The sequence below is a fragment of the Gorilla gorilla genome, chromosome 11, assembly GCF_029281585.2.
Source record: "Gorilla gorilla gorilla isolate KB3781 chromosome 11, NHGRI_mGorGor1-v2.1_pri, whole genome shotgun sequence".
NCBI lineage: Eukaryota > Metazoa > Chordata > Mammalia > Primates > Hominidae > Gorilla > Gorilla gorilla.
Genome location: NC_073235.2, coordinates 35574169 through 35602068, shown reverse-complemented (window position 1 = coordinate 35602068; position 27900 = coordinate 35574169). Strand labels below are relative to the sequence as shown.

The window sequence follows — 27900 nt, the reverse complement described above, 5'->3', positions numbered from 1 at the left end:
TTTTTTCCTACCTAAATAAACTCCCCTAACATAAAACCATCTCTTTTTTCCTCACCAAGATACCATTCCTAGTCATTCCTTTTCCAACAAGGTTGTTTTCTCTCCCATTTTTTTTGTTTTTAGCCTTTTCCCCTTCCCACCCACTGAATCTTCTATACACAATTAGTTAATATGTCTCTACGGAGCCCTGGTTTTGTAACTAAGACTATGCCAAGTGTTTTGGGGAATCCTGGAGAAGAATGACACACATCTGTATCCTCAAGTGGCTTACACTTTGCCTAAAGATATAGAAAGAACATGGGAGGAGTTGTAAGAAACCCAGCAGGTGCTAAATTGTATTACCAGGAAGAACAATGGGTGGTTAGAAAAGGGAAAGGCCAGCACTGTAGGTGATGACCACCTCCCTTCCACTCAAAAGGATGTATTATCTCGCTTTTCTTATTGTGCCTTAGCACAGTGGGCCAAACGGACAGTTATGTATTTATGAATGTCTCCTTTGTCCCCATTCCTTTGGAACTTCTTGGAACCAGGTTCATACGCCTTTTGGCTCTAGCACTAGGCCAGGGAATTAGGCATGGTTGATGTTCAGTGTTCATGGTAAGGCTTCCTTGGCTCAGATTTTGAAAGATGACCTGGGATTTAGGTTGAGTGACAATCGCATGCTGGAGCACTGGAGTCACAAGCACACGTCTTGGTGACGGAGATGAGCAGGATGAGAATCTCTGGGAATCTCTTGGCTGGGTTACACTGTATGAATTTGTTCCTAAGGGAAATGAAATAAACCAGTTAGTATTTTCTACCACTTATACCCCATGATCACTGACTGCTTAGGTGTACTGTGAAAAACTTGCCTGTGTGCCCATTCTTTTTTTTTTTTTTTTTTTTTTTTTTTGAGACAGAGTCTCACTCTGTCACCCAGGCTTGAGTGCAGTGGTGTGATCTCGGCTCACTGCAAGCTCTGTCTCCCAGGTTCACACCATTCTCCTGCCTCAGCCTCCTAAGTAGCTGTGACTACAGGTGCCTGCCACCACGCCTGGCTAATTTTTTTGTATTTTTAGTAGAGACGGGGTTTCACTGTGTTAGCCAGGATGGTCTCAATCTCCTGACCTCGGGATCCACCCGCCTAGGCCTCCCAAAGTGCTGGGATTACAGGTGTGAGCCACCGTGCCCGGCCAGCCTGTGCTCACATTCTTCAGAGCTCTGTTTGCTGGACTTGAGAACATAGAAACACCCAAATGGAAACCTCAATTCAGTGTTTTTGCAGCAAGTACAGTGATTACACAGTCATTTAGTTGTTAAAATAATAGTTAGTTTGGCAAGGGCTCATCCCTGTTGCCATCATTTTGAAATCTGATGTCTCTTTACACTTTAGATGATAATGGAGGCTTCACTTTTTTAACTCTTATAAATGAATGGAAGTGGAGTTTTGGTTGATCGTAGTGTGTTTATGGGAGAAGTCAACATCCAGAAAAGAGCATGAGATTTGAGACCAGAAAGCAAGGGTTCAAAGTCTGACCCCTGCCCTTAGGCCTCTGCTGCTTTTATCCAATGATTACACTGCTCTGAACATTGTTAGTCATTGTGAGTGATGGGACCAAATCTGCAAGCTATAGGGACAAGTCGAAACAATGTATATTAAAATCATCTTAGAAATTGAAAAGCCCTTTGTAAAAATGAGTAGTAATAACAATTGTCGTTATTCTATTTCTATTCCAAATATCTGCAGGAAGTGCTAAAATTTCAATAACAGGAAAACATGTCTGGTAAAATGTGACAATATGAGCGGTATATTACTAGATTGAATTTTAATTTGCCCAATAAACCCTCATACAGTTCAGAGAATTGTGACATAAGACAACATTTTGTTAATTCTAAAAATTATCCACATATGGCCTTCACATGATACAAACAAGTATCCATTATAAACCATTGGTGATGAGTTCTGAAAACTTAAGATTTTAGCTAAAATATATTCAATCATCAATCACTAGAATGTTAGTAATTATGCAGAAGGTAACCAAAGGTGAACCCTTTTTGTTTCAGCCTTTTGGATACTATGAACTACATATACTGCATACCTTCTATATGCCAGGCACATTTAATTGTCCCCAAAACTCTGTGCAGTAGCTCTTCAGGTTTGGCTTATCTTACTAAGAAAACCAATTTAGAGAGGCTAGAACATGTACCCCAGTTCCCACAAGTAGTGAATTGTATGTGCCAGGTTCCCCCAGTCCGATCCAGTGCTCTTTTCGCTGCTATGCTTACAGGGCAATTGGTTATAAAGATGTACTTTGTGCAAAGGACTTAGGCTGTCCTCCTTTGACTGTGAACCTCACACCACAGTGAGGCACTGTGGAAGGTATGCAGACTACATCATCTCATACTAAAAGGACACATGAACCTGAATCTTTCGGGATTCTAAGACCTCAGTTTTACAAGTATAAACTTTTTGATGCATGCATTTTGTGAGGATTTTCCTCTCCCTTCTTCAATGTGCATGCATGCCAAAGTTCTGCTTTTGAATGTGGGGCTTCATTTTATATATGCAACCTTGCAAAGCATTTTTTAAAAGCTGTAACAAGCTTTGCCAGTGCTGCTTGCTCCAAATGAGTGTGATTACTGGTTAATCAGAATGGTTAGTGTAAGTGAATGGATGTTGTAATATGAATAATTGTGAATGTTGACTCCCTGTTCCCTCTTGAAAACAAGCTAGTTCAGCCAGCTTAATGAGGTTTTTCTGGAGTGTTTACAAATTTTAAACAATTAAAATTAAATTGAATTGAAGTTCTTTGTAATTATAACTGCATTTACGTCATTATCATCCAGGCAATTAGGAGGAGGTGGGACAGATGAGGCTTTTCAGGTTTAAAGTCACAATCATTATTTTCAAAAAATGATAGTAGATATTTTCAAAAGTTTCTCATTTCAGTTAGCCAGAGGAAAAAATACCTTGAGAGTTCATAGTCCAGCATGTTTTCTTTCATTGTCTTTTTCAGACATATACAAATTGGATTCCCTTCATAGGAAGACTTTTAAGGATGATTGCCAGTCTTGGCAACGTTAATGACTATTCAAAGCTCACAAGGAAGCAGTGGTTTGGGCATGAGCAGGCATTACATTCTGTGGGGTCGAGGCCAGGGGGCTGCTGAGACTCGTTTATCCAGAGGTTTCTGAAAAGTGTCTAACACAGCACTGTTTGTAATTTGGTCCTGAATAAGGGACTTGGGACTGGAAAAAAAAACAAAGCTTTGTGTTCACATAGCAGGCATGAAAAGTAGTCTGCGTAGTGAGGGCAGTGTACAGTTTGCAATCATCATGGCAGCTGAAGCAGCCAGAAAAAAATGTCATTGAATTTACTAAGGTATGTGTGGAATAGTGCTCTTTAAGAGGGTTTCTGTGATCAAAGAAGGAAACAAGGGCAAATCACTCTGAAATATTTTTTGTATGCATTGTTTTGATAAGCCAACCTGCCAATTTACTTGGATTGTGGAGATAGAACCAACGACAGGAAAGGCAGGTTCACGGATGTCTGTACACTAACTCCAACGAAAATTGCAACCTGTTCTCTCGACCCCTTATGTTTCTGCCCTTCTGAAGAACCCTTATGCTAATCTTTTCCTTTCTAGAAATTCCTTTTTTCTTTTTCTAAAATCATGTACATAATTGGCAATGCTTTGCCTATTGCCTTATATGGTTTTTCAATGATTTCTTAGAAGCTAGGTAGTTTCTCTTTAGTGAAATATGAAACTTCATCTGGGCCAAGTGCAGTGGCTCACCCTGTAATCCCAGCACTTTGGGATGCCGAGGTGGGAGAATTGCATGAGCCCAGGATTTTGAGACCAACCTGGGCAACATAGAGAGGTACTGTCTCTATAAAAAATTAAAAAATTAACCAGGCATGGTGGCACTTGCCTGTAGTCCCAGCTACTTGGAAGGCTAAGGTTGGAGGATCACTTGAGCTGGAGAGGTCGAGGGTGTGGTGAGCCATGATCACACCACTGCACTCCAGCCTGGGGACAGAGGGAGACCCTGTCTCAAAATAAATAAATAATAAATAACAATAAAAATCTCAATTGGAGGGACTCTCCTTTTGAGCTATTTGTTTCAAGAATTTAAAACTATTTTAGAATTTTCAATTAAGCAAAACTAAAATATATTTGAGTTTTTGGAATGCAGAAATTTTGAAAAATTAAATATTTCTGTGCATGTTGTATGAAGACTAAATATACAGCCATGCCTCCTTATCTGTAGTTTCACTTTCCAAGATTCCAACTACCCACAGACAACCATGGTCCAAAAATATTAAATGGAAAAATTTAGAAGTAAACAACTCATCAGTTTTAAATGGCACTCTTCTGAGGAGCTTGATGAGATTTCTCACCAACCTGCTCCATCCAGCCTGAGATGTGAATCATCCCTTTGTCCAGCATATCTACACTGTAGACGCTACCCACCTGTTAGTCATTGCATAGCCACGTGCTTATCAGATCAACTGTCATGGCATCCAGTATTTTAGTGCTTGTGTTCAAGGTCAATAGTGGCCTAACACTACATCACAATGGCTGTGTCATTCACCTCTCTTCAACTCATCGCAAATGCATTTTGTCATCTCACATCATCACAAGAAGAAGGGTGAGTCCAGTGCAATAAGATATTTTGAGAGAGAGACTACAGTCACATAACTTTTATTACAGAATGTTATAATGGTTCTAGTTTATTATTAATTATTAATCTCTTACTGTGCCTCATTTGTAAGTTAAACTTTATCACAAAAATAAGTATATGTAGAAAAAACATAGCATACAGAGGGTCTCATACTATTCACTATTTCAGGCATCCCCTGGGCACCTTGGAATGCATCCCCTATAAATAAAAGGAGACTAATGGAAATAACCCTTGTCTTTGCAACATCTAGATTAAGAAATGGAATATTACAAATAGAAATATGGCCACCTTCGTGTTTCTCTTTGATCTGATTTTCCTCCTTTCAGTCTCAGAGTTAATCTAATCTTAAATTCAGTCTCTCTTAATTATATATCTATATATATATATAGATATAATATATATACTTTTTAACATTTTCATGGGTCTGAAGTCTGTACATAGTATTGTTTTCCATTTATAAAACATTATAAACTGGTAACATACTGTATGTATTCCTCTGTTCCTCTCTTTCTGGCTGGACCCTGTGTGTGAAGTTTATGGAGATAGCACATTTTTTCTGTGCTGTGCATTGTTCCATCATATGAATAATCTTCAGTTGTTTATCATTTCTTTGTGGCTCTTACAAACAGTGCTGCTAAGATCTTTCTTTTCTCATTTTCTCTTTTCTTATCTCTCCTCTTTTTTTTTTCTTTTCTTTCTTTTTTTTTTTCTTCTTTCTACAGAGCCTCGCTCTGTTTCCCAGGCTGGGTGTAGTGGCGCCTTCTTAGCTCACTTCAGCCTGGAACTCCTGGGCTCAGGCAATCCTCCTGCCTCGCCTCTCAAGTAGGTGGTACTACAGATGTACACCAACACAACTCAGCTAACTTTTCCATTTTTTATAGAGCTGGGGTGACATTTTGTTCCTGTGCTCAAGTGATCTTCCTACCTCGGCCTCCCAAAGTGCTGGGATTAGATTACAGGCATGTGCCAACACGCCTGGTCCTAAGAACTGTCTTGGTCATGTCTCCTTAAGCGCGTATGTAAGAGCTTCTCCAGGGACATATAAATAAGTAGGAGTGAAATTGCTGGGTTGTTGGCTCATTTTCAACTTTACTAGGTCTTATTAAATTTCTCTCCAGAATGGTTGCACCAGTTTATACTTCTACTAGGATTGCTTAAATATTCCCAGAGTGCCACATCCTGCCAAGTTTTGATTTTGCCAGACTTAATTTTTTTTGGTCCATCTATTGTTTGTGACATGATATCATTGTGGTTTTTATTAGAATTTACACATCAAATGGAGCTGACCATCTTATTACATGTTTATGGGCCCTTTATTTAAAGTACCTCTTCTTTGAGGTGCCCGTTCATGTGTTTTTCTTATATTTTCCTTGGATTGTTTGTTGGGTTCCTATTGATGTATGGGATACCAGTCCTTTTTTGGTTATATGCATTGCAACTATCTTCTTTCACTTTGTGTCTTGCATTTTTGATGTTTTTATTTGCGTCTTTCGATGAACAGAATATTTTATTTTAATGCAGTTGTGTTTATCAGACTTTTCCTTTGCTATTTGTACTTCTGGGATTCTGCTTAAGGAATATTTACAAACTTAGATTCATAAAAATATCCTGTACTATAAGCATTGAACTTTTTATATATTTGTGAATAAAAAATTTACCAGCCCCGTTTATTGGGGAGCCTATCTTTTTCCTATTGGTCTGCAATGCCAATTACATCACATATCAAGTTTTCAGATGGATATGGGTCTGTTTTTGGGCTCTTCCTTCTGTAGCATCTGAATCCTTAATGAGATTTAATATTCCATTTGCGAGGAACTACACATTTATTATTTTAAGCATACTGCTGTACTATCAGTATCATTGAATCAGTCTATCTTCTAGTCAATCAAAAACAAAAAAAACTATTACAGAATTCCAAGCTGTGTGATCAGCATTGAACTGGAAACAGTGCAGGGAGTTAAATAAGAGAATAAAGTATGAAACAAAGTCTCTGCCCTCATGACCGATGGGGAAAAGCAAGGAACAAGCATTTATTATGTACCTAGTCTGAGGTAGGCATCCTGTGAGAAGCTTAAAGGAGTTAATCTTTCTAGGTATTCAATGTTAACTCTTAGGAAACAATTAGAGCAAGCTTGTCTAACCTGTGGCCCTTGGGCTGCATGTGACCCAGGATGGTTTTGAATATGGCCCAGTACAAATTTGTAAGCTTTCTTAAAACATAATGAGATTTTCTTGCAATTTTTTTTAGCTCATCAGCTATCATTAGTGTTAGTGTATTTTATGTGTGGTCCAAGACAATTTTTCTTCTTCCACTGTGGCCCAAGGAAGCCAAAGATTGGAAACCCCTGAATTAAAGAATACGTTCAGGCAAATTTTATTTCTGTTTAACTGTACTTTTTAGTCTGTAAGTACTAGAGAAGTTCAAGAACATGTTTGACCCTATGCATAATTTATTAATTTATAAAGAAAGGAGAGTGTGATTATGGGATGGGTAAACAGGAGTATAAGTACTTGGCACTGAATTAACTTGGGTATTTTTAAACTCTTCTAAATCTATATTTCTGCCTAGAGTTACATTAGTTCTATAGAAAACTGCTCTTTTTCACAGAATAATTTGTGGCATAAAATGTTGAACCCAACAGGAGCATTGTCAGGGTTCTCTAGAATTCTTTGTCCAAACCAGATGGACTTCAAGTGGGAAGCCCCACCCACTGGAAGGCAGGTCTTTCTGTGTGGTTAATGTGGAAGCAAATCCCAAGTCTTGGTCCTCTCAGGACCCATCCTCTCAGGACCTTAATTTGAGGTCATTGAAAAAAATAACCTTGCAACTATCAGATGAAATTTTTCAGAATTTTTTGACATATTTGATAATCCTATAAAATTATTTATATCTGTGTACAATCTAGGGTTTCTCCAATACAAAAGAACAATGACACAAGATGAAATAGAGAGAAAAGACCACCTTTAAAGAAATGGCTGATTTTTACTCATCTATTTAGTGGGGGTTAAATTAAATAATGCCAATGACAAGTTGTCCAAACATGGCTGAATCAATAAGGTCATCTAATTCTTAATTAATATTAGTCCTTAATTATGAGAAATTTAGAAAGCACACGTGTGTGTGCATACACACAAGCAACATCTAGATCAGTTTAGAGAGTAGCTATTTCTATTATGAATACAAATTTTGGCATGTTAATATAGAGCAATTTTAAAAGAGGTTTAAGTTTGTCAGATACAATTACCTATCATAGATATTTTAAATAACAATTCTATTCATTTTTCACAGACAAATTCTTTGGCTTCATGTAGAAATTGTTTTACTGTCTGCTCACCTTTCGTTTGGAAGAACATCTCAAACCAATTAACTTGTAGGCTAGAAAAGAAATCTTGGCTGGCTGCATACATCTTCCCACCCAGGCTACATAATTTTCATTATTTACCAGTATCTACTCAGTGCTACTCAGTGAGGCACCAAGGAAGTACTGAATGCCCACTCCACTTGCCAGACTTTGGACTGGGTGCTTTCTACACCTTGCCATTTCACTGTGTTTAAGCTGTTGAATATATATAGAAACTTGGAAATTGGTGGAAAAAAGCTTGGCATAAAGTTAAGTTGTGTGATTTTCTTCTGTAGTAAAAACTTGCCTTCTATTATAAAAACTAAGTAAAATCCATGCATCATAAAAATTGACGATATTTAATTCTCAGATGATTAATCAAATCATCAAGTATGTCATAAAAATAGGACAAATCAATGATATGCTATTCAAGATAGCATTCTCACATAGCAGCAATATGGTATTCTTTGGTGTGTTTGTCATTGACAGAATTTAAATTATACTGGTCATAATGCTATTTGAGAATTTTTGATAGAAAAAATAATTCTAACAAAACTTAAGCATCCTCCTTTATTTTACAAAGAATGTACATGAGGGCATTGTTTCTTTCCTTTTTACTTGTGAGGCTGAGGATGTTAGAAAGTCAATGTTTGCACTTTTAATCAATATAGAACAAAGGACCTTGTGTATGTTCACTGTTGAGTACAGTGGTCAAATGTTTAATCAAGATGATTCTTTCCTGAGGTGTGTATTTCATCTCGTATAATTTTTTAGGAGTTCATTTGGCAGACGAAGCAAGGCAACCTTTTCTGAAATGGAACTGTTAAACCTCATCTCAGATAAGAAAGAAAATTCCAATTCATATACCTTGGACTAATGACCACATCAATGCTATATGCAAATATTTTTACATATTTCTCTTGTATAAATATATCATTCAAAGTATCTGTCTTTTGAATCTGTATAGGTAATAGGAAATCAATTTTCTGATATGAATATTCTCAAAATTCATGCAACAAATGAAAACTACTTGTGAAATTCCTCCCATTGACATTAACATCATCAGAATTCTAACTGAAGTAGTCATTCAGTCCTTGTTCATTATAGTGTCTGGCTTTGTGACTTCCTGTAGAGAGAAGACATGCTTATTTTTCACTTCCAGGTCAAGTATGTGAAAGAGATGCCATACTGAGTCCTCAGCACTCCTTATACTTTAACAGAGTTTTCCTTTTCTTTCCCCAGCTTTACTTCCAAAGCATATCAGAGAGAGGCAAAGAGCATCTCCAGTTCAAAAATTCACTGTCACCCCATGTGGAATATACATTTGTAGTCCATTAAATGTGCAAAACTTCCAAAGTATGCAAAACTCCTTTTGGGTATTTCACAAAATCATCACTATTCTTAGGATGTTGCTTTTGCATAAGCTAACATTTGTCATTTGTGCTCAGGCCATTCCGAACTTCTTTCTCCTCCAAAATTGAATGAACAGCCCAGAAATTATCCAGGAGAAGATTCAATAACTTTTAATTAATTTTGCATGACCTGGAGAAATAAGAGAAATTGCATGCAAGCAATAATGCTGCCTGTATTGCATGTCTGAAATATAGACCAGCCCAACTCTGCACAACCTCCCATTTCAAATATATCTAAATCAATTCCCTTTTGTAAAGTAACTCATTCTTATTGCTGTCTAGTTATGCCTAGATGCCTGAGATAAGATGCCCTTCTACCTTAACCTTCATTATTCTTTCAAAAGTTTGCAATATGTTGGATACATTATTATTTTTCCTCTCATTTTTAGAAAACAGTTTTTTATCAGAACCACACTGGTTGATGTAAATAGATTTTTTAAATATACCTGTATACCTATATAATGAATTATGTAATTATCCTGGAATTAAAAAGAGCATACACATTTTCCATTGAATTCAATAAACTTTTATTTTATACCAACCTTGTTCATAGCAGTGTGCTGAGGACATACCCAAGGTCGGATAATGCCATGTCTCTGATTCCAGAAAATGTAGTCCAGTGTGGTAGATGACATTCACAGATAATTGCGTCATGGTGTGGGATGTAAGAAATACTAGAGAAGTATTAGGTCAGTGCAAAAGTATTCGTGGTTTTCTCCATTACTTTTAATAGCAAAAACGATGATTACTTTTGCACCAACCTAATATAAAAGCGCAAGAACTAGACAGTCTAGTTGGAGCAGAAAGGAGAAGTTACAGGCTGGAGATTAGCAGATAAATTTTTATCAGACAGAAGTTGAAGGTTGAGGAATATTGTAGCACGTTTTCCTCCATTTCCAGTCCTGTTAATAAGGCATGCTAGATGTGCTTCTGAATGAATAAAGGAGTTTAAATATTTCCCTCTGTAAATGTTTAGGATGTTAATTCTGAGTAAAGGTGATACAGGATATAAAATCAGTGTTTGGAGAAAGTAATATCAAAACATCGATCTTCCAAATGAAGGATATGTTTAAAATATTTTTAAAATCTTTGAGCTCATGTATATGATCGACAGCTTCACTTTATGGTTCATTAATATGTAATACTGCCCTGTTATGAATAGATATGTTAAAATAATTCTTTTAATTTTCTAATGCCCATCTCTCTTAGGGTAGTGTTTTCCGGAGTGTGGTTCCTGGGCCACCTACAGCAGAATTGCTTAGGGAGTGCTTGTTGAGTCAGAATCAGAAGTTCTGGGGCTAGAGTCCTGGTGTCTTCATTTTCGCAATGTCCTGCTCCAAGTGAATATAATGTCCACCAGATTTCAATACCACGGTCTCAGAGTTTGTAAACTATGTAGGAAAGTTTAAAATTATATTTGCTTCCGTATATTCTTTAAGACAGTTTCACTGACAAATGGTTTTCTGTTATTTCCATGTATAATTTTACTGACATTTTCTATTTTTTCTCAATGCCCATTTATTAAATGTTGAATAAATTATTTTAAAATCGTTAAATAGTTAAAAATTTTTTTTGTAAAGCATCAAAGCAAAGCTATCCATGGAATAGTTTTCACTGTGACCACTTGCCCTGTGAAATGTCCACACAGAACTTTCTCCTGGTCCTGCAAAGTATGTGGCTTACAGTGCTCATGTTCAGAGCCTGCTGATGGCTGGGCAAGCTTGGCTCCAGTGAGTGCAGGTGTTGGCTCATCCCATGTTGGTGCCTGGCTCTAGGCTCAGTACTCCATGGGCCAGACCTGGTCCTGGAGGGGCTGTTGGTTTATGTCATAGCATTATAATCTCAAAAGTTTAGTATGTTTATGTACAGGCTGTAGGATAATGTGTTCCTAATCTCGTGGTCTCTGATCTCCTAGGTTAGGCCAAACCTTGCCAGATGATAGAGTGTGCAGCAATTGTAGTGGCATTCAGTTGTGAAAGATCTTAAGGCCTCTGGGCTATTGCTACAAATTCAAGATCAAAGACTCTGATCCTAAAAGGAAATTTAAGCTGCATGGATGTGCTGATGGTTGTTTGCAAATGACTTAAAATAAATCTTTACTTTTAGTTTACTAGCTAAACTAAACTAGAAGTTATCTTGATTTGTTCTACAATATATCATCACCTAAAATATTACCTCCCATGGCCAACTATTGAAGTTTGTAGTAGATTATCAAATGTATTTGTCAGTAATATCAGTTTCACCTGCATTTGGCTTATTACCTAGAAGTCGAGGTGATCTAACACCCATTGCTGAGACACTTAAAAACCCATCACTCTGTGTGCTCCCATTTCTGTGGGGCTCCTCTGGCCCTCGTAAATAGGATGTGGGTAGGACTCCTATGCTGGAGCCGCTCAAACGTTCTCCTCCAGAGCCAGTCACATGGGTGCCCTGGTGTTGGTGGCCACATCCTTGTCTTGCCCATTGAATTCATTTGTTGAAATTGTATAAGCCTCCCCAGGTTTCCCAGAACTGGGATCCTGTGATGTGTGCAATGTTTTTGGACATTTTTGCAGTCTCTGCTACCTTCCCCAGTTCCCCGTCTATAGTGAGTTGTATGGCAGCTCTTAGAAAAAACATGTCATGCCCTAATACTCAGAACCTGTGACTATTACCTCCATGGCAAAAGACCTGATTATTGATCTTCTTTTAACATTTGATTTTATTTATTTTTTTAATTTTTCTGGGTACATAGTAGGTATATATATATTAATATTTATGGTTACATGCGATGTTTTGATACAGGCATGCAATGTGAAATAAAAATGTCATGGAGAATGAGGGATCTATTTCCTGAAGCATTTATTCTTTGAGTTATAAACAATCCAGTTACACTCTTCAGGTTATTTTTAAATGTGCAATTAAGTTATTGACTATAGTCATTCTGTTGAGCTATCAAATAGTAGATGTTATTTATTCTTTCTATTTTCTTTTGTACCCATGTTAACCATCCCCACACTCCCAATGCCCCAATACCCTTCCCAGCCTCTGATAATCATTCTTCTACTCTCTATGACCATGAGTTCAATTGTTTTGATTTTTAGATCCCACAAATAAGTGAAAACATGCGATGTTTGTCTTTCTGTTCCTGGCTTATTTCACTTAATATAATGATCTCCAGTTCCATCCACGTTGTTGCAAATGACTGGATCTCATTCTTTTTTATGGCTGAATAGTATTCCATTGTGTACATGTACCACGTTTTCTTTATTCATTCATCTGTTGATGAACACTTCGGTTCCTTCCAAATCTTAGCTATTATAAACAGTGCCGCAACAAACACAACAGTGCAGCTGTCTCTTCGATATACTGATTTCCTTTCTTTTGGATGTATACCAAGCAGTAAGATTGCTGGATCATATGGTAGCTTAATTTTTAGTTTTTTGAGGCATCTCTAAACTATTCTTCTTAGTGGTTGTACTAATTTACATTGCCACCAACAGTTTACAAGGGTTCTCTTTTGTCCACATCCTCACCAGCATTTGTTATTACTTATCTTTTGGATGTAAGCCATTTTAACTGGGACAAGTATGTTCTGGTTATTAATCTCTTGTCAGAGGGGTAGTTTGCAGATATTTTGTCCCATTCCATGGATTATCTTTTCACTTTCTTGATTGTATCCTTTGCTGTATAGAAGCTTTTGAACTTGATGTGATCCCATTTGTCCATTTTTGCTTTGGTAACCTGTGCTTATGGGGTATTGCTCAAGAATTGTTTGACCAGACCAGTGTCCTGGAGATTTTCCCCAATATTTATTTTCTTGTAGTAGTTTCATAGTTTGAGTTTTGTCTCTAATCCATTTTGATTTGACTTCTGTATATGGTGAGAGATAGGAATCTAGTTTCATTCTTCTGCATGTGGATGTCCAGTTTCACCAGTACCATTTATCGAAGACACAGTTTTTTTCCCCAGTGTATGTTCTTAGCACCTTTGTCACAAATGAGTTCACTGTAGGTGTGTGGATTTGTTTCTAGATTTTCTGTTCTCTTCCATTGGTCTATGTGTCTGTTTTTATGCCAGTACCATGTTGTTTTGTTTACTATACCTCTGTAGAATAATTTGAAGTCAAGTAATGTGATTCCTATAGTTTTGTTCTTTTTGCTTAGGATAGCTTTGGCTATTCTGGATCTTTTGTGGTTCCACATATATTTCAGGATTTTTTCTATTTCTTTGAAGAATGTCATTGGTATTTTGATAGGGATTGCATTGAATCAGTAGATGTCTTTGGATAGTATGGACATTTTAACAATATTGATTCTTTCAATCCATGAACTTGGAATGTTGTTCCATTTATTGATGTCCTCTTCAATCACTTTTATCGTGTTTTATAATTTTTATTATAGAGCTCTTGCACTTCTTTGGTTAATTCCTATTTAATTTTATGTGTGGCTGTTTGAAATGTGATTATTTTTTCTTTTTCACATTGTTCACTGTTAGCATGTAGAAATGCTACTGATTTTTGCATGTTGATTTTGTATCCTGCAACTTTACTGAATTTATCAGTTCTAATAGAGTTCTTGTGGAGCCTTTAGGTTTTACCAAATATAAGATCATATCATCTGCCAACAAGGATAATTTGACTTCTTCCTTTCCAGTTTAGATGCCCATTATGTTTTTCTCTTGTCTGATTGCTCCAGCTAGGATTTCTACTACTATGTTGAATAACAGTGGTGGCAGTGAGTATCTTTGTCATGTTTCAAATATCAAAGGAAAGGCTTTTAGTTTTACCCCATTCAGTATGATACTAACTGTGGGTCTGTCATATATGGCTTTTATTATGTTAAGGTATGTTCCTTCTATTCCTAGTTTTTTTAGGGTGTTTATCATGAAGTGATGTTGAATTATATCAAATGCTTTTTCGGCATCAATTGAAATGATCATGTGGCTTTTATCCTTCATTCTGTTGATATGGTGAATCACATAATTGATTTGCATATGTTGAACCATCCTTGCATCCCAGGGGTAAAACTAGCTTTGTCATGATGAATGAACTTCCTAATGTATTGTTTAATTCAGTTTGCTACTAATTTGTTGAGGATTTTTGCATCAATATTCATCAGAGATATTGGTTTGTGGTCTTTTTTTGGTGTGTGTTTCTCTGGTTTTTGTATGAGGGTAATACTGACCTTGTAGAGTGAGTTTGGAAGTAATCCCTCCTCCTCTATCTTTCAGAATCATTTGAGTAGGATTGCTATTAGTTCTTCATTAAATATTTGGTAGATTTTAGCAGTGAAGCCATCGGGTCCCAAGTTCTTCTTTACTGGGAAACTTTTTATTGTGGCATCGATCTTGTTATTTGTTATTGGTCTGTTCAGGTTTCGGATATTTTCCTCATTCAATCTTGGTTCTATGTATCTAGGAATTTTTCCATTTCTTCTAGATTTTTCCAATTTTTTGACATATAGTTGCACATAGTAGCCCCTAAAAATCCTTTACATTTGTGCAGTATGAGTTATAATGTCTCTTTTATCATTTCTGATTTTATTTATTTGGATATTCTCTCTTTTATTCTTAGTCTGGCTAAAGATTTGTCAATTTTGTTTAACTTTCCAAAAAAACCAACTTATTGTTTCATTCATACTTTGCATTTTTCTTTCAATTTCATTTATTTCTGCTCCGATCTGCATTATTTTTTTTCTTCTACTAATTTTAGTTTGGTTTGTTCTTGCTTTTCTAGTTTTTTAAGATGCATCATTAGATTTTTCACTTGAAGTTTTTTTTCTTTTTAGACATAGCCACTTATATCTATAAACTTCCCTCTTTTGAATTCTTCCTTCTTTTGAATTCTTTCAGTGATCCCATGGGTCATATTGTTTAATTCCCATGTGCTTGTATAGTTTCCCAAATTCCTCTCATTATTAATTTCGAGTTTTATTCCATTGTAGTCAGAGAAGATGCTTGATATTATTTCAATTTTTGAGTGTTTTCAGACTTGTTTTGTTACGTAACATATGGGCTGTCCTTGAGAGTGATCCATGTGCCAAGGAAAACAATGTGTATTCTGTAGCTCTTGGATGAAATATTCTGTAAATATCTGTTAGATCTTTCTGGTTGATAGTACGAATTAAGTCTAATGTTCTTTTGTTGACTTCCTGTCTGAAAGATTTGTCTGTTGCTGAAAGTAGGGCCTGAAATCTCCAGCTGTTATTGTATTGGTCCTATTCCTCTCTTTAGCTGGAATAATATTTCCTTTTATATCTGGGTACTCCAGGGTTGTGTGCATATTTATTTAAAATTGTTATATTTTCTTGCTGAATTGATGCCTTTATCATAATATAGTGACTTTTTTGTCTCTTTTTATAGTTTTCGTCTTAAAATATGTTTTGTTTGATAGAAGTATAGCAACTCCTGCTCTTTTTTGATTTCCGTTGGCATGGAATATCTTTTTCCATCCCTTTATTTTCAGTCCATGTGTGTCTTTATAGGTGAAATATGTTTCTTGTGGGCAACAGATCAATGGGTCTTCTTTTTTCATTTATTCAGCCAGTCTATGTCTTTTGATTGGAGAGTATAGTACATTTACATTCAATGTTATTATTGACAAGTAAGGACTTTGCCTGCCATTTTGTTATTTGTTATCTGGTTGTTTTGTGGTCTTCTCTTTTTTCTTTCATTTCTGTCTTCCTGTAATGAAAATAATTTTCTCTGGTGATCTGAGTTAGTTTCTTGCTTTTTAGTTTTTGTGTATTCATTGTATGTTTTTTAGTTTGAGGTTACCATAGGGCTTGCAAATACTATTTATAACCTACTACTTTAACCTGATAACAACTTAACACTATTGGCACAAACAAACAAGGAAAAAGAAAATTAATAAAAACTCTACACCTTAACTTTGTTTCCCCATTTTTAATTTTTTTGTTTCTATTTACATCTTATTGTACTATGTCCTGAAAATGTGTTATAGTTATTATTTTTATTAGTTCATCATTTAGTCTTTCTACATATGATAAGAGTAGTTTATACACCACAGTTACAGGGTTATAATATTCTGTGTTTTTCTGTGTGCTTACTATAAATGTTGAGTTTTGTACCTTCGGATGACTATTTATTGCTCATTAATGTTCTTTTCTTTATGACTGAAGTACTCTTTTTAGCATTTCTTGTAGGACAGGTCTGGCATCGATGAGATCCCTCAGCATTTGTTTGTCTGGGAATGTCTTTATTTCTTCCTTGTGTTTGAAGGATATTTTCCATGGATATACTATTCTAGGGTAAAAGTGTTTTTCCTTCAGCACTTTAAATATGTCACTCTCTCCTGGTGTGTAAGGTTTCCACTGAACAGTCTGTTGCCAGACATATTACAGCTTCAGCTTATGTAAATTGTTTCTTTTCTCTTGCTGTTTTTAGGATCCTTTCTTTATCCTTGGCCTTAGGGAGTTTTGTTATTAAATGCCTTAAGGTAGTCTTCTTTGGGTTAAATCTGCTTGGTATTCTATAACCTTCTTGTACTTGGATATTGATACATTTCTTTAGGTTTGGGAAGTTATCTGTTATCCCTTTGAATAAACTTTCTACCCCTATCTCTTTTTCTACCTCTCCTTTAAGGCCAGTAACTCTTAGATTTGTTCTTTTGAGGCTATTTTCTAGATCCCATAGGTCTGGTTCATTGTTTTTTTATTCTTTTTTCTTTCATCTCCACTGACTGTATTTTCAAATAACTTGTCTTCAGGCTCACTAATTCATTCTTCTGCTTGATCAATTCTGCTGTTAAAGGACTCTGATGCGTTCTTCAGTATGCTAAATGTATTTTTCAACTCCAGAATTTGTGCTTGATTCTTTTTAATTAATTATTTCAATCTCTTTGCTAAATTTATCTGATAGAATTCTGAATTGCTTCTCTGTGTTATCTTGAATTTCTTTGAGTTTCCTCAATGCAGCTATTTTGAATTCTTGGTCTGAAAGATCGCATCTCTCTGTTTCTCCAAGTTCGGTCTCTGGTTCCTTATTTATTTCATTTGGCGAGGTCATGCTTTCCTGGGTGGTGTTGATCCTACTAGGTGTTCTTTGATGTCTGAGCATTGAAGAGTTAGGTATTCATTCTAGTCTTTACTGTCTGGGCTTATTTGTAGTCATCCTTGTAGGGAAGTCTTGCTTGATATTTGAAAGGACTTCGATGTTGTGATCTAAGCTGTATCTTCCTTTGGGGGCACCCCAAGCCCAGTTACACTGTGGTTCTTGCAGACTCATAGAGGCACCACCTTGATGGTCTTAATTAAGACCCAGGAAAATTCTCTGTATTACCAGGCAGAGACTCTTGTTCTCTTCCCTTACTTTCTCCTAAACATACAGAGTATCTCTCTCTATTCTGAGCCACCTAAAGCTGGGAGTGGAGTGACACCAGCACACCTCAGTGGCCACCACCACTAAGACTGTGCAGGTTAGACTTTGATATTGTTTGGCTCTGTGTCTTCAACCAAATCTCATATCTAATCATAATTCCCAATGTTGTGGGAGGACCTGGTGGGAGGTGATTGGATCCTGGAGGCAGATTTTCCCCTTGCTGTTCTCATGATAGTGAGTTCTCACGAGATCTGGCTGTTTAAAAATGTGTAGCACTTCCCCCTTTGCTTGCTCTCTCTCTCCCCACTGCTACACCATGTGAAGAAGGTGCTTGCTTCCCCTTTGTCTTTCTACCATGATTGTAACTTTCCTGAGGCCTCCTCAACCATGCTTTCTGTACAACCTGCAGAACTGTGAGTCAATTAAACCTCCTTTCTTCATAAATTACCCAGTCTCAAGTATTTTTTATAGCACTGTGAGAACAGACTTATATAGACCTGAAGCCAGTACAGCACTGGGTGTCGCCCGAGACCTGCTGTAACCACTCCCTGGCTACTTCCTGTATCTTCTCAAAGCCCTTGGGGCTCTACCATAAGCAGGTGGCAAAGCCATCCAGGCCTGTGTTCTTCCCTGCAGGGTGGTGAGGTCCCCCAGACCCCCAGGTGGGTCCATAAGTGCCATCTGGGAGTCAGGGACTAGAATCAGAAACCTTAGAAGTCTACCTGGTGTTCTATAGTACTGTGGCTGAGCTGGCACTCAGACCACAAGACTTAGTCCTTCTCATTCCTCCCTCTTCTTTCCAAAGCCATAGGAGCCTCACCCATACCCACTGCCATCCCAAGCCATGAGGAGTACTGCCAAACTAGCAAATGTTCCCTTAAGGCCCAAGGTTTCTTAGGTCAACTTCTGGTAAATGCTGCCTGGCCTGGGACTTACCCTTCAGGGCATTGCCCTTCCCTCTGGGAAGGTCCAAACATGTCATCCAAGACTCAAGTCCTAAAACTGGGGAACCCAAGAGCCTGCTTGGTACTTTTCTCCCCTGTGGCTATGCTGGTGCCTAAGGTACAAGACAAAGCCCTTTTTACTTTTCCTTCTGCTTTTCTCAAGCAGAAGGAGTTTTGCCCCTTTGCCACCACAGCTGGTAAGGTACTGAGTTTCTCCTGAAGTCAGCAAGTCTCAGAGGCTCACCAAAGTCCTTACCTACATAGTACCTGGGCATCACTGCTGGTTATTCAGGACCCAAGGACTTTTCAGTTAACAAGTGATGAATGCTGCCAAGACTGGGTCCTTTTCTTCAAGGCAGTGGGATCCTTCCTGGCTCAGATTGTTTCTAGATATGTGGTCTGGGAACTAGGTCCTGAAGTGGGGCCTCATGACTCTGACCAGTGCTGTATCCTGCTGTGGCTCAGCCGGTATCCAATATGCAAGACAAAGTCCTCCCTACTCTTCCCTCTCCTCTTCTCAAGTAGAAGGAAGGGGTGTCTTTTGTAGCTGTGAGCTGTGCAGCTGGGGTAGGGGAGGGGTGATGCCAGCACTCCCTTGGCTGCCCCAGCTGGTATCTCAGAAAGTCACATGCCCCACCCACCCGCCAGCAGACCACTGTCTGTGGGCCTAGTTCAGCACCCGGACTCACCTAAAAGTTGCAATCCTTATGGCCCAGACTGCCTTTCAAGTTTACTTGGAGACACGGAGCAATGTGGCCCTCAGTGGCAAGGTTTGCAGGCACTCAAGTTCCAACAGCTGGGATCCGTGATTCCCCTCTGGCTGAGGCTGGTTTAAATGCTCCCTCTCGGAGTGGGCAGCAGCTGAGTTTGGTCCGGTTTTCCTTTCTGCTCTATCAAGGTAGCACTGAATTTGATGCTTCACAATCACTGTGTTCTCCCTCCCCCAGCACCAAGAGATGCTATTGGCACCATGCCTCTGCTGCTGCTGCTGGGGGTAGGGGAGGGACGGTGTCAGTGATTCAGGATTGTTAAAAAAATCTCTTCAGTGCCTCTTTCAGCAATATGAAGTTACAATCAGGTACTGTGAATACTCCCCTGATTTTTGGTACTTATGAAGGTGTTGTTTTTTTTTTTCTGTGTATGAAGTTGTTAACTTGGTGTCCTTGTAGGGGGAACAATCGGGGAAGCCTTGTATTCCACCATCTTACTCTGATTATTGATCTTAAAGGAGGAGTTTATCTTGAGTTATCCAGATGGTCCCTTAATACATATATCCTCATCACAGAATTCATAGAGGAGGGTGCAATGCGAAGATGTGAGAGAGAGAGAGAGATGCAGCCACAAGCCAAGGAAGGCAGCAGCCACCAGAAGCTGCAGGAGACAAGGGATAGGTTCCCGCTGCATTGGAGGGAATATGGCCCTACTGACACCTGGATTTTGGACTTCTGGCCTCTAGAACTGTGAGAGAATAAATTTCTGTTGCTTTAGCCACCCATTCTATGGTATTCCCCTACAGCAGCCTGAACTGAGATAATCCCCAAGCCTCACTTTGTGCCTGTGTATCCGCTATTTATGATAAAAAATAATATTTGCAATAACTTAGTTTTTATGTCTTAAGATTTCCACATGTCAACCTAGCTTCATCCAAATGACCAGTCAGAATGCTTTGTACTTACCTAGAGTCACTTGTTTTTCCAATCAGAGGTGAAGCTGTCATCCTGGGGTCCTCATGCAGCCCCCAGATCCTTTCCACCATTTAAAAATATGGAGATATCTATAAAGTTTGGATTTACATCTTCTTCTGAGAACTGAGAGACCTTTCGACACAGGCTCACCATGGTGCCCAGCAGGCGTGGTCAGATAGAGACAAACATGGCTGCTGGGCTGCTCCCTTGGCCTGTCCCTCAACTTGCTTTCCTTGCCCAGCCCTTGCAGGCACTGAGTGTGAGGTGCCCATCCATCACCCTAAGAACAGGCGCCTCCCCAGAATACTTCATCATGAGATGGCCCCTGTGACCCCCAAGGTCATTCCCATCTCACAGTTAATTTTCTGATTCTGTGATTTGATGGGAAATTTCTCAGTGATTAAACTTCTTATTTTCTTCCCTGAAACCGAATCTATACCAGTGACGGCATTTCTACATGTGTAAACTAGAGAGGCATTTCTGAAACACTGTTTCTGTGTAGGAGGGGGTTTTGGCCAACAGCTTCTACAAGTGCCTGTTTGCACTGACAGCTGCGTAGGTAACTGAGAGGATTTTCTTGATTTGGGCAGCCAATCTTACCAGGGCCTGAGGGATATTTTCTTTTCTAAAGGAGTTAGCTATATAACCAGAAAAATCCTTGTAAACATTTCTTTTTGTCCAATGGGTTTCCAAAGTCGATTATAGCTTGTTTGGAGCAGGAAAACAAATGAGAGTGAATGGTCAGGGAGCATCTTCTGGCACCACTGATGTTCACTGCCCCAATTTCCTTTTCTTTTTTGTGTCCCCTAGCACAGCCTGATATGCCTGGGGATAATTGTTAGCCTATACCATTACATGTGGCAAGTAGCGCTCATTTCAGGGGACTGGGAAATCCCTTGTAATAGATACTTATAAAAATCCATGTAATAGATTTTCAGGAAATATTGACTGATTGCAGGTGTCCGATCATAGCACCCTAGATGTCATGTCTACTTTTAAATATGGACCATTTTTGAAAGACTTATACAAGCTAGATTGGATCCACAATGGTGTTATCTAGCAACCCCTTTTTCTTCCTTGAATGAACCTCCCCCTGCTCCCCATGTAGTGGTATGCTGGGTGAGAGGGACCTGGGTTTGAATTTTGCCTCTATCAAGGTTTGATTGGTCTGGGGCAAGTTACTTTAACTCTGTGATCTGATTGTCTACAAATGGGGATAGTAATGCCTACCTCAGAAAATTGTGGCAAAAGAAAATGTCATAATATACTTACTTACCACAGTGATATACTTACCACAGCATCTGACATAAGATACCTATCTGCCTCATTGCTGTAGTAAAAATTACAACTGCCTATGTTGCTGTAAAATGTATGTGAGAGTCACTCATCTGTCGTGACCTCAACTCCCTAGGACATAGCCAAGAACCTGTATTAGGCCATTCTTGCATTCCTATGAAGAAATACTATAGACTTGGTAATTTATAAATAAAAAAAGTTTAATTGGCCCACAGTTATGCAGGCTGTATAGGAAGCATAGTGGCATCTGCTTCTGGGGAGGCCTTAGGAAGCTTCCAATCATGGCGGAAGGCGAAGGGGGAGCAGGCACATCACATGGTGAAACCAGGAACAAGAGAGCGAGGGGGAAGGTGCCACACACTTTTAAAGGACCAGATCTCATGAGAACTTGCTTACTGTCATGAGAACAGCACCAAGAGGATTGTGCTAAGCAGCACCAAGAAGATTATGCTAAGCCATCCATGAGAAATTCATCACCGTGATCCAGTTACCTCCCACCAGGCCCTACCTCCAACATTTGGAATTAAAATTCGCCATCAGATTTGGGTAGGGACACATATCTAAACTATATCAGAATCTAAAAAGAAATTAAAAAGGTTTTGTTGTTAAAGCAGTTGCCTTAGGATCCATGTACTAAATTGCAAGTGCTTTACTTTTTGAGTACTGTGGTTCTCACTTATAAATAGTGTACTCCTACCTTGTTTTACATTGCTAACCAACTTGGTTATAAGGTTTCTAAATTCATAGCAATGCAGCAAGAGGAGTATTGTATGGATATAAATTACTCTTAGAGGTACCTATGGCAATAACAGTGGCATACAAGTGACAATAAGGAAAGGGACAGGAAAATTATGATATATGCTCAGCATTGATAGTTATAGTGATTATTCTAAATGATCATGGAAAAGTAAAATTATCTTCAGGTCATACCAAGAAAACTTAAAAGAATATGCTTCATTTCTGGAAAGTAATTTCCACACTTTTTAAGTTTGCTTGATTGAATGGGCAGCTAATAATTTATCTGGAAAATCCATGTACTTGAAATATCTTATTTTTTATTCCTCTAAGAATAAAATTCCTCTAAAAAAATGTTAAGAACAGTAGTACAAGATGAGTATCCCTTATTCCTCTAAAAAAATGTTAAGAACAGTAGTACAAGATGAGTATCCCTTATTCAGAATGCTTGGAAACAGAAGTATTTCAAATTTCAGATTTTCTCAGATTTTGGAATATTTGCATTGTACCTACTGGTTGAGCATTCCAAATCCAAAAATCTGAAATACAAAATACTCCAATGAGCATTTCCTTTGCATATCTTGTCGATGCTCAAAACGTTTTGGATTTTGAATTTATATTAACTTTTCTGGGTCCATGAGAAAACATGTTCAGAGGTATGTTAAATAATTCCCTCTAGGAATTTTATTATGAGATTTAAAAATTTAACATGCAAGTAGAAACTCAAAGTAATACTATGCAAATATTATTATATAAACATATGCAACACTGCAAAAATTGAATAACTGAGCAATTGAGCCAAAAATAATTTCTAAATGAATTATAATTTTATAAACTGTATGTTAGCATATAATATGCATTGTTGGAAAAGATCATTTGTATAAGAAAAATATGTTTCTTCTTGGAATCACAGAAGTTTCAAACTGGAAGGAACCTAACAGTTCTAGTCCAGCCTCCCCTCTGAGACAGGAGTCCCCTTTACAACTCCCTATATACCCTTAGTGTCATGAACCAGTTTGGATAATGGATGCTGGAGCCAAATTGCCTGAGTTTGTATTCCAGCTCTACCACTTACACTCTGTGTGACCTTGAGCTAGTCACTTGACCTGTCTGTCTCACGTGCTTCATCTAATTATTGGGGAGAAGTATGATGACTAGACATAGAAATTATTATCTTGAAAATTATATGAGTTAATACATGCAAAGCACTTAAAATGAGGTTTGGAATATAGGTACCAATAAACTGTTTAGTGACATATAATCTATAATCCTTTAAATTAGGAGCTACACTAAGTGAAAAGAAGAGACGAGGGTATTTGTCATATGGTTCATGGGTGTTACATGCTGGGGTGATGTGTATGAACTGACCTGTCTGCATTAGAACCATCAGATCTTGACGCTTGTCATGTTTTCTTGTCATAGTCATATTAATGGTTACCAGGTCATGGGGGAAGTAGGTACAGGGAGACGCCATTATTACTTGAAAGGATAGCTACAGTGGCCAGTTGCAGAATGTCTTGCCCTCCCTGATGCATTTACTCCCTTGGAAGTGAGTCTCTCACCCTTCTCAACAGCATGACTCACAGCACTTTGTAAGGGTGCATTGGAATGAACTGCCCTGGTGGGTATCCTGGGTGACATAGACAGAAATAGAGCAGAACAGAAGAGACAGGCTAGCATTGAGTTGCATGTGATGCTAGAGGTCTGGCTGAATCCTGGCTGGACCATAGCTAAAAATATTCATCAAGCGAGAAGTGTATCTCAATGAGCACAATGGACCACAGTGATAGGAACTTGTCTATAGAAAGATTAGGATCAAATTAGCATGTAAGAGAGGTGTTGGCAGAAGGAATTCGAGGCCAGCACCAAGGATAGTTCCCTGCAAGGCTTCTGCAGCGCACAGAGTTTCTCAAAGACAGTTCAGTCTCTGATCCAAGCCCTCCTTTGACTAAATATGCCTGGACCTAGAAGGGAAATCTAATAAAGCCAGTTTAAATGAAGGTCACATCTTTTCCTCCCAATAAGTCTTTATGGTTTGTTCAGAATAGCAGCAAAATGTTGCTTATGTTGAAAGGTGCCTGATTTTCTGAATTCTTGAACATTTTTCATTATGATTTCCTTCCGGAATGCTTCTTCTTGTTCTTAAGGCCAGGGAAGTTTCCTGAGAGTGAATCCACAATGATCCTTGACTGTGTTCTTAAAAAAAAAAACAAACACTAGAACATATTTAGTTGACTGTGACTTTAGATGACCATGTTAAGAATATGTGCTACTCAGCAAAAGAACCTATCATCAAACAACCTACAGAATGGGAGAAAATTTTTGCAATCTATCCATCTAACAAAAGTCTAATATCCAGAGTCTACAAGGAACTTAAACAAATTTAGAAGAAAAAAAACCACAAACCATTAAAAAGTAGGCAAAATACATGAACAGACACTTCTCAAAAGTAAATATTTATGGCATCCAACAAACATGAAAAAAAGCTTAACATCACTGATCATTAGAGAAATGCAAATCAAAACCACAATGAGATACCACCTCACACCAGTCAGAATAGCAGCTATTAAAAACCAAGAAACAACAGAGGCTTGGGACCTGTCAGAGGAGAGGGGGAGGGAGAGCATCAGGAAAAATAGCTAATGCATGCTGGGCTTAATACCTAGGTGATGGGTTGATAAGTGCAGCAAACCACCATGGCACAAATTTACCTATGTAACAAATCTGCACATGATGCACATGTACGGTGGATCTTAAAAATTTTTTAAAATAATATGTTCTACCCTTTCTGGGCAGGCTCATCATGACTACAATCCCTGGAGCTTAAGAATGACCTTGAATCTTTTGTGGCTCAGATAGAAATATCACTAAAATCTGTGCTAGAAATAATCTGTTCACTAATCCCAGGCTATAGTTATTTGGAAAGTTCTGAATTCACTCCTCTTGGTCTTGTCTTTCTCTAGGTCTGCTCCTTGCTAACATTTAGTGGAGTGTTGATGCCATAATTAACAAAGTGTCAGGCTCTCATCTAAAACTCACTTCTACCCACAGCACCCAACAGTGACTTTTGACAATTTTTCACACCTCTCACAGATGCTTAATCCACTCAGAAATAAGCAGTAATACTTTATTCACCAGCCCCTACACCTGTACTTTCCATCAGTGAGCTAAGTTTTATTGAATGACGTGATCGTAGTTTTCTCTTCCTGGAAGCATGCAAAGTAGAAGCTTTTTCTTTCTCCGAAGCCAAAATAAAGCAAATAAACATATATTATATGCTGACTGATTAGTAGCTTTACATTGTACGTATCAACCAGCATTTAGTCATATTTGAAGATCTAGGTACTGGAAATCATTTTCCCCAATGTAGGAAAAAGTTTTGGATTGTTGCCTAGTTTTAAATCTTCTTGCAACATCATACTTCAACCACAAAAGATAGTAGGAGGAATAAGTTGGAGAAAATTGGGTGGTAATAAGGATGGTAAAGTGAAGAGAGGAAGCATATTTTCTTTGTCCCTTTCTCTAGGGTGGTAATTGGACTAATTCATCTGGTATTATCATTCTTTTCAAAACACCTAAAAGCATAGACAAAAATAGTAGACAACTATAAGACTTGGTTATCTTTTCAGATCCATCATCATATTTTCTATATGGCATATAGTCAAATGCATTACCACTCCAGGAAGATGTGTGCTGGGTCTCTTTGCAACATGGTGTGTGGCTCTAGCCACACATGCTAGGCAGCTGTACCGAGCAACAGGGACTGAGTTCCCAAATCCAAGGAAACATATCATAAAATGTTGTCTCCTAAATTAACAAAACTGTTATTCATATAAAGTTGATACGTAAGAGGAGAAGATTGAGAAAACAGGTTTCTTTATGAGCACAAGCTAGAAAGCTACTCAGTTTTGCTTCTATATTTCCAAATAGCATATAATGATAGAATGATTATATAGTAAATCATGTTAATTACTTTCTTCCACAGCTGTTGTTTTCAATATGGGGAAATTATAATTGTTTAAAATAAGTGTATAACTTTCTCCTACATTTAGTGTACTAAATACAAGTAAATGAGGTTTTGAACGTCTTTTAAAAATGTTTTATCTTTAGTGAAAGATATGTTAACTCTAAATTTTCAGAATTAAATAAAATGCCATAGTTTATGTTTGCTTATTCAGACTCATAATTTGATTTCATAAGGAGTGTTACATTTTAGTGCTATGTAAGATGTAAAACTTTTCTTTGAATTATTCTCATTTGATATCTTGTAAAGGTCTGATAGTTGTCATTCTTAGCTTATAGTCTACTAAAATATGTGTCTGTGTGCAGTTTGTTTTCATGCAACCTATTTATTTCAAATATATACAGTAGGTGATGACATTAACTTCTTTTTTGTGAGATAGTTTTGAGTATCCTTTGAATTTTCTTTGGAAGAGCTTGTACTATATCTGCAAACTTAATCCCAATATGCATTGAAGAACTGTGAAGTACACACAATTCTATTTGGGTCATAGATGTTTATACTTTATGGTTAGGTCTATTTAATGTTTTTATATAGTTTACATTCATGTCAGTGAGAAGGAGTTAAGACATACATACATATCTCAAATGCAAAGGCTATATATTGAATATATGCAGGAGAGCCAGTCCTGGGTGTAAGGACTGATAGGGAATAAGTTCCTTGCTGATTATAAATAAGATGATTTTCACAGCAATATTCACAATAGCAAAGACATGAAATCAACGTAGCTACCCATCAATGGTGGATTTAATTTTAAAAATGTGGTACATATATACCATGGAATACTACACAGCCATAACAAAGAATAAAATCATGTCCTCTGCAGCAGCGTGGATGCAGCTGGAGGTCATTATCCTAAGCAAATTAATGCAGGAACAGAAAATCAAATATTGCATATTCTCACTTACAAGTAGGAGCTAAGGACTACGTATACATGGACACAAAGATAGGAATAATAGACCCTGGAAACTACTAGACATGGAAGGGAGGGAGAGGCATGGGCTGAAAAACTACCCATTGGGTAATAGGCTCAGTACCTGGGTGATGGGATTCATACCCCAAATCTCAGCTTTATGCAATATACCCATGTAACAAATCTGTACATGTACCCCCTAAATCTAAAATAAATGTAAAAGTATAAAAAATCAATAAAGATAATTTGCAACCAAGCTTTACTTAAAGGAGAAACAGAAGCAGGATGAAGAAATGTAAGAACATTATAATAGAACAAATATATGTATATGTTAAAATAATATGAAAAAATATTCACAGGTCTAAGAGACAGTATGAAAAAGTGCTGGTGAACATTAATGTGGAGAAAACTTAAAAGTTTGAATGGAGAGGACCTGTTTAACACTTGGTGCTTGTACTAGTTGTCTCTTGTCCTGTGACAAATTACCTCAAATCTTTACCCTCAAACAAAACACACATTGATTGTCTCAATCTCTGTGCATCTGGGATCCAGGCATGAGTAAGCTGTGT

General features: G+C 37.7%; 1 protein-coding gene and 1 long non-coding RNA gene across 8 annotated transcripts in view; one reads left to right on the top strand and one right to left on the bottom strand.

The window, feature by feature from the left end:
* The window catches only part of NCKAP5 (NCK associated protein 5), a 990571-nt gene that overhangs the window by 614429 nt on the left and 348242 nt on the right, over positions 1 to 27900 (top strand). The window lies entirely within an intron of this gene.
* LOC134756617 (uncharacterized) lies at positions 322 to 4610 on the bottom strand. Its single transcript, XR_010129502.1, has 2 exons — positions 4455 to 4610; positions 322 to 763 (listed from the first exon to the last, which is right to left on the bottom strand). It is a non-coding gene; the product is annotated as an uncharacterized lncRNA (long non-coding RNA).